Source organism: Bicyclus anynana, chromosome 8, assembly GCF_947172395.1.
Source record: "Bicyclus anynana chromosome 8, ilBicAnyn1.1, whole genome shotgun sequence".
Taxonomy (NCBI): Eukaryota; Metazoa; Arthropoda; class Insecta; order Lepidoptera; family Nymphalidae; genus Bicyclus; species Bicyclus anynana.
Window position 1 is genome coordinate 858,332 of NC_069090.1, and position 18,917 is coordinate 877,248.

General features: G+C 36.0%; 1 protein-coding gene across 2 annotated transcripts in view; it reads right to left on the reverse strand.

Moving 5' to 3' along the window:
• Nucleotides 1–17,536, reverse strand: part of LOC112051150 (homeobox protein PKNOX2) — a 38,842-nt gene extending 21,306 nt beyond the window's left edge. The window contains exon 1 of one of the 2 annotated variants that reach the window (XM_052882881.1): nucleotides 16,706–17,536. The gene's annotated coding sequence lies outside the window, so the exon portion shown is untranslated. Of the gene's footprint in view, nucleotides 1–15,986; nucleotides 16,154–16,705 lie in introns of those variants that run through there. The other variant, XM_052882882.1, reaches the window with a different exon arrangement.
• Between the last annotated feature and the right edge of the window lie 1,381 nt (nucleotides 17,537–18,917).

Genomic DNA, 18,917 nt, shown 5'->3' on the forward strand with positions numbered 1-18,917 from the left:
GGAAGTCCCTACAATAGGCCTATGTCCTGAAGTGGACGTCCATCGGCTGATACGATGATGATGATAAGATCCCGAAATTACCCCCTACAACACCATAAATTTTACCTCTTTACAATATTAAGTATAGTGTTATCACCGTTTAGTGTTGGAAATAGTAGTCTGTGACGGATATGACGTCGCTCGATCTCGTGTTGGCTTTAGTGTGCTCGTGGCGTTCGAGCCGTCCACATCTCTTGTTGTGTAATTTTTTATGGGTTACTTGGGATAGGCGGGGAGAGTGACTTGAGTGAAAAAGGGGAGAGTTTGATATCAGTCAAAGGTACCTTTAACCCTACACACATCGTTCGCAAGTACGTGACTTCACTCAAGGTCAATCTCTGCCATTCTAGGGGCTCATTTTGGTTACAGTTTGATTAGTTAAGTTGTCCTGACAAGTGTTGTGAATCATAACCTTTGTTCGACATTAGTTTTCTTATATTTTTAATCACTTTGAGTCCTATAATAATAGATAAACAAGGCAATAATAAAGATATCTTATAACGAATGAGAAGAGAGTAGAAGTTACAAATCAAAGTGTTAGCACAAATGACAAGCTGCTCTAAGACAACGTGACACCACTACTTATATACTGGTGCAATTGTTTATTCCGTTTGTCTAGCTAGAGCTAGACTGAGAGAGAATTCGTTTGCATAAAAAGGCTTTAAAAATTCAACATTCGCACGTCTTTACTGATGCAGCAATGCTAGAAGTTGACTTGTTGTCTTGTGTCTACTGACTTAGTAGTAAGTCAGTAGATACTTATATGTACTGCCCCTGTAGCCAAGCGGCACGTCGATTCTCTTTCTACGATCGCAAACGCTTCGAAAACTAGAAAAATGTATGGGAATGACAGATCTTGATCACGTCACCTGTCGATAGCAAATGTTTAATGAACACGTCTTATACAAAATCTACACTCCCTCTTTGAACATAGGCCCACCTCGCTACTCTGATGCGGATTGGCGGGCTGAATGATGTTTGACTCTTGGAACTATCACTATGAGAGATGATTGATAATGACGTGAGCGATGGCTTAGCGTTGGAGTAACATCACCAACTTCCCAACTTCAGGCTGAGAAGTTTCACGTAGAATTTCATGGAAGAAAAAAGCTTAACATTTAAATGCCCGATCTAGGACTCGATTTCAGGAACTCGTTATCCAAAGCACATTGATCTAACGAAGCAAAGGCGATTTTAATTAACACCGTCATTTTAATGAAAACAGAGCAAAGAATGAAAAAAGTAAGAAAATTTGTTTATTGCACACACAATACAAAGAAGACACCATAAAAAGAAAAATATTAAACGAACCAATTATTATAAGCCGTGATTGCCCAGTGGATATGACCTCTGCTTCCGATTCCGGAGGGTATGGGTTCGAATCCAGTGCGGGGCATGCACCTACAACTTTTCAGTTGTGTGCATTTTAAGAAATTAAATGTCACAAACGGTGAAGGAAAAACATCGTGAGGAAACCAGAGAATTTTCTCAATTCTCTGCGTGTGTGAAGTCTGTTAATCCGCATTGGGCCAGCGTGGTGGACTATTATCCAAACCCCGCTCATTCTGAGAGTGACTCGAGCTCAGCAGTGAGTCGAATATATGTGTTGTTGATGATGATGATGATGATGATGAAACATACCAAAATATGATGTGTGTGGTACCAAAATGGTCACCACTCAGCATGTGCTACGCTAGTGGTGGATCCACTGCCGCAGCGCTGGTCTTCCGTTTCCAAATCGGTCCATCCGTTTCCGAGACAAGATGCCACTCACAACAGATACTTCCACACAACATCCTCTACCTATCTATCTATCATACCTCTCTTTAGCATCGAGGCATAAAAAACCAATGAAAAACGGTAGGAGTGTAAAAAGGCAGTCAAACGCTTTAATAAACTGACAAACATACAATCTATTTGCTTAACCATTGTAACAATACCCGTTTGGGCTCGTTAATTATTAACTCATACCCACGGAGTGTGGCACAAGACATAACTTTCTACAGATTTTAGCAATAACTAGCGGTCGTCCGCTAGTTAAACATCGACTGCGTGGATAACAATGTTCACTTTTTTTTTTTTGACAGCCCTTGACTAGAATCTCACCTGATGGTAAGTGATGATGCAATCTAAGATAGAAGCGGGCTAACCTGTTAGGGTATGAAAATCCTCGACATCGTACCGGAGCGACAAATCGCTTGGCAGCAGTTGGCACTCGCGTGGTTCTCGTTCCCGTAGAAATACGGTGATAATATATAGCCTATAGCCTTCCTCGATAAATGGGCTATCTAACACTAAAATATTTTTTTAAATTGGACCAGTAGTTCCTGAGATTAGAGCGTTCAATCAAACAAACAAACAAACTCTTCAGCTTAATAATATTAGTATTAATATAGATGTGTGGTCGATGACGAGAAAAATTTAAACCCGCTACCTCCTATGCCTTGAGGCGTATAAAATTGACCACACACGGTCTACGACTAAAATTACGACCACTTAACGGAACGGAACGTGCGGGAGGAATTTTTAAAAGGTGTAAAATCGTGATAATTGTTATATTTGTTTGGCAGCCATTTGGAAGCGGGCCCAAGCGTTTATTGTCAGATAAACGTATCATTAGATTGATACTTATTACCTACTTGTATCTAACTACTGTTTAACCGAATTCAAAATATTCCATTACTATCGTACGCCCCTCGGTTTCACCCGGGTTGTCCATGATTGCATGAGAATGTTACTATGAGAATTGTTACTCGCTGTTAATGCAGCTTTTTATTACTGCAAGAAAATTTAAAATCGTTTCGGTTTGTAAGGCTTAAAAGCTTAGCAAATAAACTCACACTCGTATTTACTCCGCGATTTTACCCGTGAAATTGCCGTTCATGTGGGAATACAGTGTAGAGTAACAATAAAATATAGCCTATGACAATCAAAAATAACGTGGCTATGTATAAGTAAAAAACATTCGATTCCGTCTCAGACCAATTATAGAAGGACCTGTATCGCACGTCACGAACAAAATTGTCTGTCATTTTCTGAGAAAACGAGCTTAGATTTGATATAACATATATCTTATACTAAACTAGAAGTTTTTGCCCGTTTTTTACAACATTCAATTACACAAAAAGGTATTTTTACGGAGCTCTTTAACCGACAAACACGATTACAACTATTTAACATCGATTCTGTAGAGACAGTTTTTAGAATCGTATTAGATCGTTGATCATATACTTTGACAGAAAAGTAAGTCTAGCGAGGCAGGTCCTATACAATAATTGGTCTGAGGATTCAGTAGATCCAAAGATACACACTCTACCCTACAACCTCACAAACTTTACTTCTTTATAACATTACAGTATACATATTGTGTATGTTATGTGTGATATTAGTAAGGATTAGCTACTGAGAATTTCTTGTAAAAAAGAAAAGCCCAATAAATTCCATAGCTCGAAACAAGAAATTATTTCAATGATTATTCAAAAACAGCCCGAAGTTATAAAGTTGAAGGTATTACAACCACAATGGGAGAGCAATGGGAGAGAACGATAAGCCTTCGTTTCGGACATCATCATTAAAATCTACAATCATAATCAAGTAATTTCTCCCTAAGCAATCTGTTTGTTCCCTCAATTGTATCCTTATTATTAATCTCAGGAGAATTTAAAATCTGTCTCCAATTTTCGGAAATATAGCTGGACATACATAAAAGATAAACATACATTACCTACAGCCCAACCTCCTTTTTGGGAGTCGGAAAAATTCTACTTCCAATTGAAAAAAAAAACAATTTCACAATAGAACGTTATACCTAGAACGTAATAAATTAGCATAATATAATTAATTGTCTGTTGCTAATGTATTTATTGCGAATTTCCGCACAGTTACGCTCGCTTCCTTTCAATATGATATATTTATGTAATAAAATTATTATTATACTAGTGACGCGCCGTGGCTGTACACGGAAGAACAAATACAAGATCATCGTCATCATCAACAACCCATATTTGGCTTAGTGTTGAGCACGAGTCCCCTTTCAGATTGAGAGGGGAATCGTCCGAATCGATGACAGAGGTAGGATATCCTGAGAATATCACCTCTCTAAAAGATCACCGGTGGTAGAATCTGTATAAATAGTCAAACTTGTCTTTAAAAAAAATAATTTTAATCAGCTTTCTAATAAAGGGGCGAAATCTTGATCACTATCTACTACATATAGTATAGAGGATAGACACACACATGTATCAGTGTAAGCTTGCAGGTAAACTTATTACATCTCATTTCTACGTGTGGGGTTCAAAAGCATACACACATACATTTTTTCTGATGCAGACTCCAGCCACAATGTAAAATCAGAAAGGTTCAACCGGGACCAACATTTGATTTCTTTATAGATTGACTCGTCCCAAATGTAAGACAACATGTTCAACTGCCAACAGACCTTTGATAGAGATCTAGAAATAGCTTCGGTCGATAAAGTTGACGGTCGACCGGAGGCGTGCATAAGGTTTTTAACTAGGGCAGGCATCATGCTGTAAATGTGAAATTAAGTGCAATTGAAACACAGATACAATAAAAGGCAGATAGAGCGCACGGCACACGGCAGTGATGCATTCATTCCAAATATGTACAAATTCAAAAACTAATACATTCTCGATTCAGTACTACACAAAGCGTCAGTAATTTTCAATATTATTCAAGAACAAGAAAAATGGTGGTGAAAAACTGTTCACAAAATCTAAAAAAAGATGATAGAAGATAAGATGGAGTATTTATTATACGTAGTTATTGACAATTATTAGTCTAGATATTAATTAACGTAATTATTGTTAGTGAAATACAAATTATAAAAAAGTTTGTTTATGGTAGATAGCAACATTATGCGGATGTCAAGGAGACGCACGCGTGACTTATTTTATGGGTTTCACTGCGGGGCTTATAAAGATTCATTTTGTATCATTCTCTGTTCTGTGAGTGAACATTGGAAAATTCCTTCTCCAATACAAGTTCGTAACGAATCCTCAGTTATCAGAGTTTAAAGAATGCACGCCACTATGTGATCCTGCCTATTTACCTACTTCCAAGTCAGTAAGTTAGGAAGGAAGCTGTTAAGAAACTACTCCAGGGACATATGTATGAAGAAAATCGAAAAATCGAAAAATTGGACAAGCCAATAGAAAGGTATCAGCATTTTTCCATTAAAATGGAGGAAACAGCTAACTGTAAATGCAAAATGTAAACAAACTATTTCCAAATTTAAAATTATTGTTACGTTCAAAAATCAAGTACAAACAAGAAGATCGAATGCAAGGGCAAAAAAAAACAAACCGACCGTTCGGAAACCCTTCAAAATTTATGATAATATTCGCTAAATAATAGAGCAGGCACATGTATTAAGAAACAAATTCCTTTTGGAGAGGCGCGGGGTCAGGATAGAACGAGGAAAGGGTAATTTTTGCTAGTGATGTGAAAGCATCGATACGATTTATTTAATGTTAATAAATGTTATGTAATATGCTATGTAACACTTTCGACTTTTAAACATAAGCCTGCTCTATAATTTCCGGAAAGAGTATCTCAATAGCCAACCCGGGGTAACAAACCTGCAGCCCTTATAAACCGAACATGATAATTACTGGATAATAATATTAAAGTAAGATGACTGAATTCTGAAAATTCAGAATTTATGTTTAAGTAACAACAATATTAATAATCGGAACACAGATTACGCACTAAATTCTGGCAATATTTTCACTTTAGTAATATCAGGTGAGTCATATATCAAATTAATAAAAAATACAGTGACAAATATTACGTAAATTAGATATCTTATAAAAATAAATAAGATATCTCTATAAAAATAAAATTTTAATTAAAATTTCTGCATTATTTTATTAATTGGTCAATAATATATCAGTTTCTTCTTCTGAAAGTGCCATCTCCTATCGGAGGTCAGCAATCATTAAGTGAACTGGTACTCATATTAAACCATTGGCGTAAGTTCTTGAGCCAAGATGTACGTCTACGACCAGGCCTTCGTTTCCCCTGTATCTTTCCCTGGATAATAAGCTGGGGCAGGTGATATTTAGAGTTTCGCATTATATGACCCAGGTATTCGAGCTTCCTTCTTTGGACTTTTTGTTTTATATCAGTTTATAGTTTATTATTTCTTACATAAATAAAATAAAACAATACGTTATGAATGCAGAGTTCTAAAAAAGTTTAATCAGTGAATTAAATAGCATCGGCAATAGTATCGATATACGAGTAGGTACCGTAGGCTGCAATTTCCCCTCCCTACGGTACACATTTCCATGTAGATCGCATCAAAGTAACATTTTCGCGCGCCTCCGAACATCTGCTCAAATATTGAGTCGCAAGGTTCAGTCGCGTTCAGAATACTGGATTGACTCACAAAAATTATTCCTTACTCATAATAAAACCTAGCTTTTTTTTCATTTATAGTGGTTAAAGAATATTAGCCATGATAGCCGTGAACTATGATAGCCCAGTGAGCCGTGATAGCCTAGTGGATATGAACTCTGCCAGTTGATTCGGAGGGCGTAGATTTGAGTCTGGGTCAGGGCATTCAACTCCAACTTTTCAGTTATGTGCGATTTAACAAATTAAATAACACGTGTCTCCAAAGGTGAAGGAACAATGTCTTGACATAACTGAGAATTTACTTAATTCTCTATCCCTATATGTCCGAAATGAAAATTCGCATTGGGCGTGGTGGGCTATTAGCCTATGCCCTTTCATTGTGAGAGGAGATTCGTGCTCAACAGTGAGCCGAATATGGGTTGATGATGATGACGATGACATTTGTTCCTTGCAAAAGATGAATTTTCTCTTCTATAAGAAAATTTATGGAACGTTCGTTTTGAAATAATCAGGTCAGGAAACACAGACGCCAAACGTTTGCTAAGCGAAATAAAATCGAGCTATCAAGACGTTGGACCCATGGAGCTACTCTGACGAAATCTGATGGTGTCCAAAGGATCTCCTAAGCTAAATAAGATAAGCCCATTGTGTTTGGATTCATTTGTCCTGGCTGACTGTCTGGTGCTACTTGTTATTTCTATCTATCTATATTAAAATTAAAGCTGAAGTTTGTACATCTGTTTGGTTGAACGCTATCATCTGACGAACTACTGGTTCGAATTGAAAAACTATTTTAATTTGCCCTTGACTTCATTTGCTTTTAATAAATATCTTAGGAGATGTCACTTAGTTTCGCCTATTAACGTTTTCTAGTGTTCGAAACATTTTATCGATAGTTAATGTAGGTATCTAGTTAGGTATCGATATGTAGCATCGGCAAGCTACAAAACGCAGCCCTACCGCAGACATTTCCATGTAGGTCGCATAAAAATAACATTTTCGCGCGCCTCCGCGGCACATCTGCTCAAATATTGAGTTGCACGGCTCAGCCGCCTTCGGAATACGGGATACACTCCCAAAAATTGCCAGTCTTCTTATATTTCCAATATGGTTACCGTAACAATTAGGTTATAGTAGTAGAGGTGTTTGTAACCCGTAGACACTATCGCCAAGCTATTTCTGTCGCCAAGCATCTTCTCTGTTCCAAGAGTATGTTAACGGCTCAATTTTTTATTTTAATATTTGCCGTGCGTATTTTTAAATAACTATACTAATATTATAAATATGTAAAGTTTGTGAGGATGTAGAAGTAATCTCTAGATCTACTGAACCGATTTTGAAAGTTCTTTTACCAATAGAAAGCCACGTTCTTTTACTTACGATTTGTGCATTCACAAATAACGTGGCTTTTTTTCCGTTTTTTTTAGTTTTCCGGCACTAAGTCGAAAAAGAACGACATATCTTAACATAGTGACAAAACAACAAATTTGCGAGTACGCTACAATTACAGTATAGTAGCTAGATAACATATGTCTATACAGTGTCATGACATATGTTATTTTCGCATTCCCACGGAAATGGGAATTACGCAGGTGATGATACCACGGAGTGTCTCCTAGTGACCAATATTCCTGTTCCTATTTAACTAGCCGGAAGACTGTCAGAAGAAGGTACGACAATAGTCCAGCGGAGTCGAACTACCACATCGCGGTGTTAAGTCAGTCTTCTTTACTATTTTGACCAATTATAAGGGTAGGTATGAGGTGTGAAACTTAACAGTACCCATACTACTTTGTTATTTTACATACCTTTGTAGCTAACCTTCATGCATTTTTATCTAACAAAGAAGCTTTGTTGGTTTAACAATAAGGGATGTTTTTTGTCTTTATAACTCAGTTTGATTACATGAGGTTGCTGTATTACAGGCGATGGCTATAGACTTAAGATCATGTTCGGCTTGAGCTTGACCTACAGCAGTTAACAGAACTTGACCGTTCCGCTCGAGTTTTTCAGTTAACCGTCAACGTGTGTCCATATGCCTGCCCTTTTCTTTTTTTTATTCTTTAAAAGTTAGCCCTTGACTACAGTCTCAACTGATGGTAAGTGATGATGCAATCTAAGATGAAAGCGGGCTAACTTGTTAGGATGAGGATGAAATCCACACGACATCCCTTTGTACACAACGTCGTACCGGAGCGCTAAATCGCTTCGCGGTACGTCTTTGTCGGTAGGGTGATCACTAGCCACGCCCGAAAGCCTTCCACCAGCCAGACCGAGACCAATTATGAAAACCTCAATCGACCCAGCCGGGAATCGAACCCAGGATTCCCGACTTGTAAATCCACCGCGCATACCACTGCGTCACGGAGGCCGTCAACCTTCCTTACAACCATAGCCTCCAGATCGAATCACACCAGTGTTAGTTAGAGTTTATCATCAGCCTATTTTAACGGCCTACTCATACTTATACCTCTATTATAGAGGAGACCTGGACCTATTTCCTTATAATAGAGGTGAACTCTCTCACCTCTATATGGCGCTACTATTCCAAAAATATATTAATTTTCTGAACTTCTACTTCGAATTGTTTTCGTCCCATCTGTATTTAAACAGATTTAATATAAAGAAAACTCGATACTGTCAAAATTAAAAGTACCCGCGAACGTGGCCTGAATATTAAGCATCCATTTTTCCCTCCAAAGAGAATGTCTTGCATCACAAATTCAAATTTGAAACTGTATCGAGGGACGTCCAGTTTGCCTTTCAAGAGGGTTAAGGTAAGGGTTTCTAAGGATTCCTGGTTTCCCGAGATCTTTTACCTACAAATTACTACTACTTTTATGTACAAGACTCCTTGAGACATTGAAAAAAAACACAAACGATCTTCTTACAAGTAAAAAATTACAAATCCGAGAAAGTCTTGACGTTGAGTTATCAAAACAAATAATAAGTGAGTCATCAAACAAAAACTGTCTGAAATTTTGTGAATCGTTAAAAATTCAATACGTGCAAGAAGTAGTGGGCATCCGCTAGTTTAAAATAAGTTATCTTTATGCATCAGTGGCACACACCATCCTATTAACACTAACCAAACAACAACACACAACCTTCCTACAAACACTGAAACAAGTTATGTCTCGTCTTTTTCAAAGTACCCGCAAAAATATATCAAGAGATATTTGTATAAACCTATCACGTAGCATACGTATCAACTTGAAAACTGCCAACGTCATCAAATTTCGCTCGCTCAAATCAAAAGCGAGGGACTATGCGGGCACATTGTGGGAACACTGTCAAGGGGCCATTCTGAGTCGTTAGTTTCCAAACTAATGTCCGTTTAGAATGTAAATAATCACTTTCGTCTGAGAACGCAAACCTATTTAGCAATTACAAGGACATTTTGGAACTGAAAATTATCTAAATTTGGATCACTAATACTGTAAATGTAACGCACCCGCAAATTTGTTGTTTTGTCACTATGTCTAGATATGCCGTTCTTTTTCGACTTTGTGCCGGAAAACTGCAGCTACACCACCCAGGTACGTCAAAAACTTATCAACTTGCGTTTTACAAAACTCTTTGATATTACAAATTTTGACTAAACAAATGTCGTATTAATTAGTTCATACTTCACTACAATAACAAAGGTCTGTAAAATCAATGTACTTCTTATTTATCGTATTATTCAGTACATACATTTACTTGAAAATATTTAAAGACTGCTGTATGACAATAATAATGAAAATGGCGTTGTGCTCGAGTTGAAAAACAAGCCCATAACCGTGATGCTCTTGATATCGATGATGATAATAACATAGAGGCAGGTGCTTGTACCTTCTATGGTGCCGTTCAAAAGGCCAGAGACCGTACACTGTGGAGGAACAAGGTATATGCTCATGTCCTCAAGTTTCCTAAACCAAAGGTTGCCTGAAAGAAAGCACTATTTAGCGCTAATGCCGCCTTTTGTACCTGGCTTTCTTCATAACACAACGTGATCACGCTCCCTAGTCCTGGACTGATCGACTAGAGAGAGGATAATTATAATACAAACATGATTGTTAGAACAGCCTCAAGCTCTAATATGTACATCATGTATTATCTCAGGATAGCGATATTTTTAAAATACACCAACTAAAGGAAGAGTAAATTACGAGCGAAAATCTTCAAGACGAACAAGCAATAAGTTGAGGTTGAACGTTATTAAAATCTGTCCATAACTCCCGGTCGCCAATTACACCGCTGGCCGAGGCGTCACTTGGCTGTAATGGCGGCCGTTCCCGCCTTTTTCGCTGTCAAAGCGGTTTTTTCGCGGGAAAGCTGCGTTAAATTCTCCGTTCGGTTTCTGCACTTGTGACAAAACGTGGCGTATATTTTAAAAAATTCCAACCTTATTTTTCGGGGTAAGGTACGCTGTAGCTAGTTGTTCTAAATTAAAATTTTAAGTCTTCTGTAATATATCACAAATTCTTTTAAAGTTAGTAGTCCTTTTGTATGATGCTCTTCGTCTGATTTTAATTATTAATACGACATACCGAAAACCGCTTGACGATGACATGACATGACAAAGATGAGGCAGGGAGATAGTTTATAGTGCATATTAGTAATTCCATGGAAAGATTTCAAGTAAAGCTCTGAGAACAATGTTTGACACCGCGCAATGTATCAACAATCATATTCCTCAATATCTGCATACGAACTGTTCGTGAAGAAATAACCCAGTAAAGCCTGAGGTATCCTGATTCCTCAGATTTCACAGAAACTTTCAGTGCATGCAAACTACCTTACGCAGGCTCTGAGTCGTGAGGGTGAACTTCGTTTTGCTCGGCTACAGAAACACAGCATCCCTGACCAGAGAGCAGAGAGCAGATTTACATAACCAACCAAAGGGAGAGTAGATGATGGGAAATCTACAGCAAACTATAAGATAGTGCTATCAGATAGATCATGAGTGGTCTGCTTATGAGCAGATTGCTATGACGCAGAATATACAAAAAAAATACAAAGAATAAGCGATTCGTTTAGTACAAATAGACGCAAAAACGGGATTAAAGAATACGATAGAAAGAATAAATAAAGTCCTAACATTACTCCGTCGATTCTAATCAGAGTCAGTTTTTGCTAATTGCATCAAACATACTTAAGGTTAGGCCAAAACTCTTACAAAGTCAAGTCAACGAACTCGCTAATGAAGACGTACTCGTTGAACATTCGCTGATTTCAACTTATTTCGTTTAATTGTGTTTAATTTAAAAAGTTTGCATAAATTTTGTGGTGTCTACTGAAGTTTTAAGCAAACAAAAGTAAATTAAGTATGAGAGGTAAAGAATTTTCACATTCCCCAGACTAGAAAGGAGATTTTCCTTTTGTGCAATTAATTCTTGCAACTTTACAAATCTTGAGTTTTTGTTTTTTATTCAAAGACAACTTAGGTAATGGTTGACTGCGATTTCACCTGATGTTAAGTGTCGATGCAGTGTAAGATGCTATCGCGTTAACACGAAAGGTTTATTTACCTTTTAACGCTTTGTGAGTAGAATTTCAAGAATTATAAATTGCTATTATATTTGATATCTACGGTATGATCGTCGTCGTACTGGGACACGCTTGCAGTTTCACTACAGGCTTTTGACAGGGTTTGCATGAGACATGAAAGCATTTTAAGCAAGCTTTCTTGCTACGGGAATTACTAATGGGAGCTTTATCATTGGATATCAGATTTCCTTAGTAAACGATCGTTTCCAGTAGTCGTCTCTGATCAAATGGCAATCAATGCCAGAGTTCCGCCGGGATCGGTTCTTTACTGTTCTGCTACATTTAAGCCGGAGAGATTTACTCGCTTGTAGTTTCCGTGGTGGGATTGCAGTCCTTGAGTAAATAGAGGTTTTAGTAAAACGTGTTCATGAAACCTTAAATGAGTATGGGGAGATTAGAGAATACCAATTTGGTAAAATTTTATGCTTTCAAAATACGGACGTGGCATTATCCATCACCAAAAAGAATTCCTTTCAAATTATCCTACTTTCCAAAATCGACAGTTGTGCCTTCTGGGTGTAACCAAACCTAACTCGACATCCTCAATAAGTGAATAGTGCTCCACTGAATTGCTTATAACTTTATAACAAGCTCAGGTTCAATCGTGTGATCGCGTTGCTTCTATTTATGGTATGGCTCTGATAAATAGCAGCTTGCTACTTTGGATTTGGTAGATACGAGTCGACAAAGGCCGTAACTAAAACTAAAAACTACTAAGTTAATCGCATCCCCACTTTAGATCATTAAAAATTCTTGCCCTACCATTACCGTTTTTGACATTAAGTATTAAAAAAATTGTTGCTTGATAAAGTTTACTAGAAAAAAAAAATGACTTTTTGACCGAAAAAGAATAAATCCACCTCTATACTAGTTACTTACAACACCCTCACAGGGTTCCATTGTAATAATTATTTAATGACAAAGAGCGATCAATTTTTGTGAGTAATCGACGATCGTGCCCGGGCGTTTAGTCGCTTCTACCGAGCGATTTTCTGTAACGTAGCGCGCGACTTAGCGACTTGTAGTCTCGTACATCAAATATGTGACCACTAGAAAAAAAAATATAGAGAATCATTAGCCTATTGTCGCTTTTGATCGCCGAACTGTCGACTAGTCTCCCCGATTATAAATACGTAAAAAAACATTATTGAGGTTTATAAATAAGGCACAATAATATTTTATTTTTATTTAAGGTATTCTGCATTAAGAATTAATTCCTCTTACACCATAAATTGTAGCTATATACTTTTTACTCATGATTCTTAGATAGAAAATTATTCTTGGATCCAAGAGTCATGGACATTTTTCAATCAAAATTCAGCTGTATTGGAGCTTTAACTGTATTTTTACTGGTATTAGACCAGTGAAAAATGCAAGTCAAGTATGCAGAGGACACCCACAACCTTACTCCTTAGACCTCCTTAATCCAGCTCACTCTCACAACCCATTCTTAGCAGATATCTACCAACTATAAACTACCTCCCTGTCAAATTTCATCTTTTTATTTGTCAAGCAATGAGTGACTTTTTACTTCTAAACATAGATGGATCTCTGGTACACATTTATTATACATACTGTAATTCTAAAGTCAAAGAGGTAACTAATTTTAAATAATGATGCTTTGAAAAAAAAAGTAATTTAAAGAAACTGGTTACATAGCACTCATTACTGGTTTCCTGCAACTTGCTTGTTATTCTTGTTATAGGTTATTTTTATTCAGTATGGGTCAGAGCTTCCTCTTCAATACATAAAAATAATGTCAGATAAAATTGTGCTTATCAGCTCTTAAAAGCTCATAAATGCTCAAAGGCATTAGTTTTAAATCCAATGTAATCCATGTAACCAAACAGTAGTAATTGACAGAACAAGTACATAGCCCTGCAGACTTTAAATGGAAACACGTATAAATTAGTATAGTATGATACACAAGCACAACCAAGCTTGGTCTACCATCCTGCGACTGTCTCACAACACACTGCAGGAATATTGAGAGACTGAAAAAAGGTTCCCAAGACTACATCCAAAGCTAAACGGGTGTCCATCACAGGATGGCAGAGTTGTCCTAGTCCTATCTCTTTCATCCTAACACAATAACAGAGATAGCAGTATCTTTATGTTTAGGTTTTCAACCAATTATTATCACAATTATCTAATAATATTATTACTTGACATTTATGAAAGTGCTTGTAAACTAAGTCAAATAGAAATAAATGAACTTTGATTTTGACTTTTGACTTCATTGCTTGAAAGTCTTTTCCTCTTCATGAGATTATTTCACTGCACACACCATATTTGTGGCATTTTAAGCCTATAATTTCACAAGCTCTTCAAGCTGGAATAATATTTGGCAGCAAAATTAATGAAAATAGTTGCAACCAGGGACCACATATCTACCATATACAAAACCTTTAATAATATACTCCTCCCAAGCAATATACATATAATCCTACCCAACCAGTCACCCACTAAGATGTTAATGAACACTGAAGATCAAAAAGATGAAAATTATTGAAAAGTGCAATTATTTTCATAATGTCATCAATTTAATTTAAAATTTTATACGTTAGAGTATGCCCAACTAGTTTCAAATCCACACGGGGCCCGTGGTTCTGACCTGGTTCTTGCAACGTGGCACAAACTGATTAATATGAATAACACTCACTATAGTTTACATTCTAAAACATGTCATCATTATCAGCCTATGTTTACTGTCCACTGCAGGACCAGGCCTTCCTCCTCATGCAAACATAGAGCCACCACTCTGCTGAAATACTGGTTGGCAGGCTGAAGGCAATGTTGTCAAATCTTTAGACATTATATTAGAAGATCAGATATTAATGACTATAATTAACCTGGCTGATAGGTTAATATTCTCTCTGAGGCACAAAGCACCACCAACTTCCCAACTATGGGCATGTAAGTTTTACTGAAAATTTCTTAGAACCAAATAAAAAGCTCCACATAACACAACCGATAACCTCATGATTCAAAGCTGATACATTACATCATCATTATCACAACCCATATTCAGCTCACTGATGAGCACTAGTCTCAGAATGTGAAGGCTTAGGCCCAATGCAGATTTCCAGACTTCATACACAAAGAATTAAGAAAATTCTCCCGTATGCAGTTTCCATATGATGTTTATCCTGCACCGTTTGTGATGAGTGAGTGAGTGAGTGAGGCAGTTAAATTATATTGATAAATTCTAAATTCTTAATACACAATAGTAGTAACTAGTAAGTAGGTTGAGATTATTCAGAGTAACCTAGGTCACAACAGATGACTTTGCTATAGACAGAAAATTTAATGACTTTGCTAAAGACTTAGTATGTTTAACTTTGGGCTGGACTGCATCTGCAGATGTGCAACAAGGCAGCGTTTGGGTTGGGTTTATAATAATTAGCTCAAAATTATAATTTATTTAAAAAAATAAAAGAAAATACCTACTACCATATTCTACTAAACATGAGAACTTCCTCTCCCTTCAACCCTCTACCATCTATCTAAGAGAAAAGCCTGTGACAGAAGAATGTATCTCTGACATAAAAGATACCCTGGAAGAGTTTTGAGACTATGTCATCTTCATGTTTAAAAAAAAGAACAGTAAACTTACAAACTTTATTTAGTCAAATAATAGAATAATCTCCATGTATAAAATAAAGTTAGTACCTAAAATGAAATTGATTTCATAATTTGCATGCCTTTTCTTTGCCAAAAAATATACTATAATGCTTGTTTTTTTTTTCATTATTGTAATCTATACTAATATTATAAAGCTGAAGAGTTTGTTTGTTTGATTGATTGATTGAACGCGCTAATCTCAATAAACTGATCCAATTTGAAAAAATATTTCAGTGTTGGATAGCCCATTTATCGAGGAAGGATATAGGCTATATATTATCCCCGTATTCCTACGGGAACTGGAATCACGCGGGTGAAACTGCGCGGCGTCAGCTAGTGTTAAATAACAAAGAAAGGTAAATAAACATTTACGCGTAGGCGTAAAATTCAAATTGAAGTTTTGAACTTACCAATAGAACAAAATAACAGCGAGCTCACTAGTATTATCTAATAATTATATAGCTATAAATTTATAAGTTCAACACTATTCACTAAAAATTAAAATAATAATATGTACCTATTAAAAATACTAAAATGTGAAACAAACTTTGAAGTTGAAATAAAATAATATTTGTGATTTTGTGGACTTGACAATAATATCAAATGTCAAAATGGATAGTGATGTAATCACAATACCCACAAAAAAAAAACTATAATTTTAAAAATTATAAAAAATCGATTAAATCGAATAATGAAACAAAAGAAAAGAACATCGACTTAAACCACGTGGTGCGCCAAGGTCGAATTTATGTTTTCAACTTGTCAAGCGCGGCGTGTGATAAATTAATTCCACGGGCTGTTATCGTGTTACGGTTCATAGCATTTTCAACTCAAATACGTCGGGGTAAGGTTCAATTTGCTGCGAGCATGTTAGCCACGCATAGTCGCCAACCCAGGCAATATATCTTAGGCCGTATACTGCCCGTGACAGTTCGTAAACAAACTGGAGCTACCGCAACAATGGACAAGTGACATTTTATACTTCGTAATATTCAATAATCTTGATCATTTAGATATTATTTAAATTGACTAAGAAAAATCACACTAATCAACAAAAAATCCGATAAAACATCGGTTTACTTACAGAATATTGCTTTTGTTCGCATAAATGGTTAATAAAAATGCTTACCAGATAATTAACACGATGCTAAATTTGATGCAAAGTCATCTGTAATACATCTTGCACATATCGATCACGTCTTGCAGTTCTCAAAACACAAGTAAAAAAAGAAGGAGGTTAGCACCAAATATATTGTTACCGCTCAATTAATCTATCACTCGTCACAAGTTATTGTTTTGTAAATAAGAAACTAAACACTAATAAATACACTACGTGTAAATAAATCAAGCCCAGTCGTTATATGATTTACAATCAAAATAAAAATAATCTGGCAGACGCTGCGTCGACGGCCGCGCCACTGTCTGTCTGCCGTGCTGTCAATATTCGTCAAAACGAAAATGGCGACACCCTCGACAGAATACGATCAGCACCAGCCTGCTCGTATCTTTTTTCTTACTCTAACGTGAGGCATAAAAAGAGATAGTCATTAGACGCGTTGTCTTCAGCCTGACCGGACTGATTTGTGATGTCACGCCCAGCGGCGTAACGCTTTGCGTAATTACATATCCACGACGGTCTGTAAACTTGTTTTAATAATTTTTATTAACGACCGTTTTATGTTTTAAGGTCATCGGATGAAAGTGTTGGTCATGGCATAGGTTAATGATAGTGCAGCGTGCTAATAATGTAGGGTAATTCGTCTTTGCGCATGTTAGGCCCGTCCCACTACTCAATATCTGTCGTAAAAGCGCCTCCTACTTGTTCTTATTTTATTCAGATTTTTTCAGTTCTAAGTCTCGACTGCATTAACTCGCTGCCACTGTACAGTCGCAATGCAGTTTGATTAATAATGAAGTCAGGTCTAATAAGTTTCCTTATAGTTCTTTGTCTTCAAAATTACTGTACCTACTCAAGAATTTTATATTTAAAAAACTTGAAACGTCTATTTAAAATTACTAAATTTTTACTCAATGTTGCTTATTATTTAAATATAGGTACCTATATAATTTTATCAATTAAAAGTTCTATAACACTTTTAAGGTTTTAAAATTAAAACTTAACACATAGATTTCCAAAGTTCCTTTATCAAAAAAATTGATTGATAATGAGATACCAAAAGCGTCGAACAGTGATTTTATACGGTATCATTCATATAACATTCATATAAAATAATTACGATCGAACCTGTAAGAAACAATAAAAACCATACCACACAGAGATATTATACATACTACAGAGTGTAATATAATTTTATAAAAATTTTACATTATTTTTTTTTTTAATTAATAGGTTTCATTAATAAAACAATAGTAAACGGATATTTAATAATAAAATGTTTTTATCTCTTATTTATTTAATTGACTTTTTTTAAAATTTAACATCAATCAAATGCAAAAACTCTACAAAAAAAATTTCAACGGAAAAAATATATGTAAGTAAGACAAAAAACTGCGATTCAAAGTTTTTGTTTAAATTATTAGGATCGATTAAAGAATATCGATTATGTAACAAGCACGGCACTAATTATTGATTAATAATTTTAGTTTTCTTTTGATAATGATGACAGATAACAGCAGATTTGTCTATGACGAAAGAGAAGACCGTCGACTCAGACTAATTACAAAAGACTAGTATTGCAATAAAATATTGTCTGTTATTTTTCGAGGGGTTAAGGTAAACACTCACACATCAGATATATTTAATAAATTTATTCTGTGTTCTACACACAACCATAAAATTGCACACACACATTTAATTTTTACATAATTTATACATCACTTAGACAGTTAGAATATCCACAAAAAATTAGATTACCTTGATCGATCTTTCGCTGTTAGAGGTAGAGAAGGTAGAAATACTTACAAAATAAATGTAGCTTTATTTTATAATCAACTTGAAGTTGTTGAGCGTTGTTTAGTCCATTTCAATAGTAGGAGCCCTTTACACAAACAACAGCCCTTTTAACAATGAAACATCGATTCTATACAAACAGTTTTTATTTAAACGTTATATCGTTGATTTTTGATCTTTAACAGATCCCAACAGGCAACCCAAAGAATATATCTAAAAAAAGATTTGTATTGAAGCTTCGGCCACTTGGGGTAATATATAGCGAGTCAGGTCATTTTGTAATTAGTCTGAGACCGTAGACAAAGAAGTTAATAGATGCACAGATAACATCCAAAGATATCAATTGCGCAAAAAAATCAAACCTCGGAGTCATCATGTCAGGTTTATATATCTATGGTATTGTTCATTTACAAACGGTTGTCAATTGTCA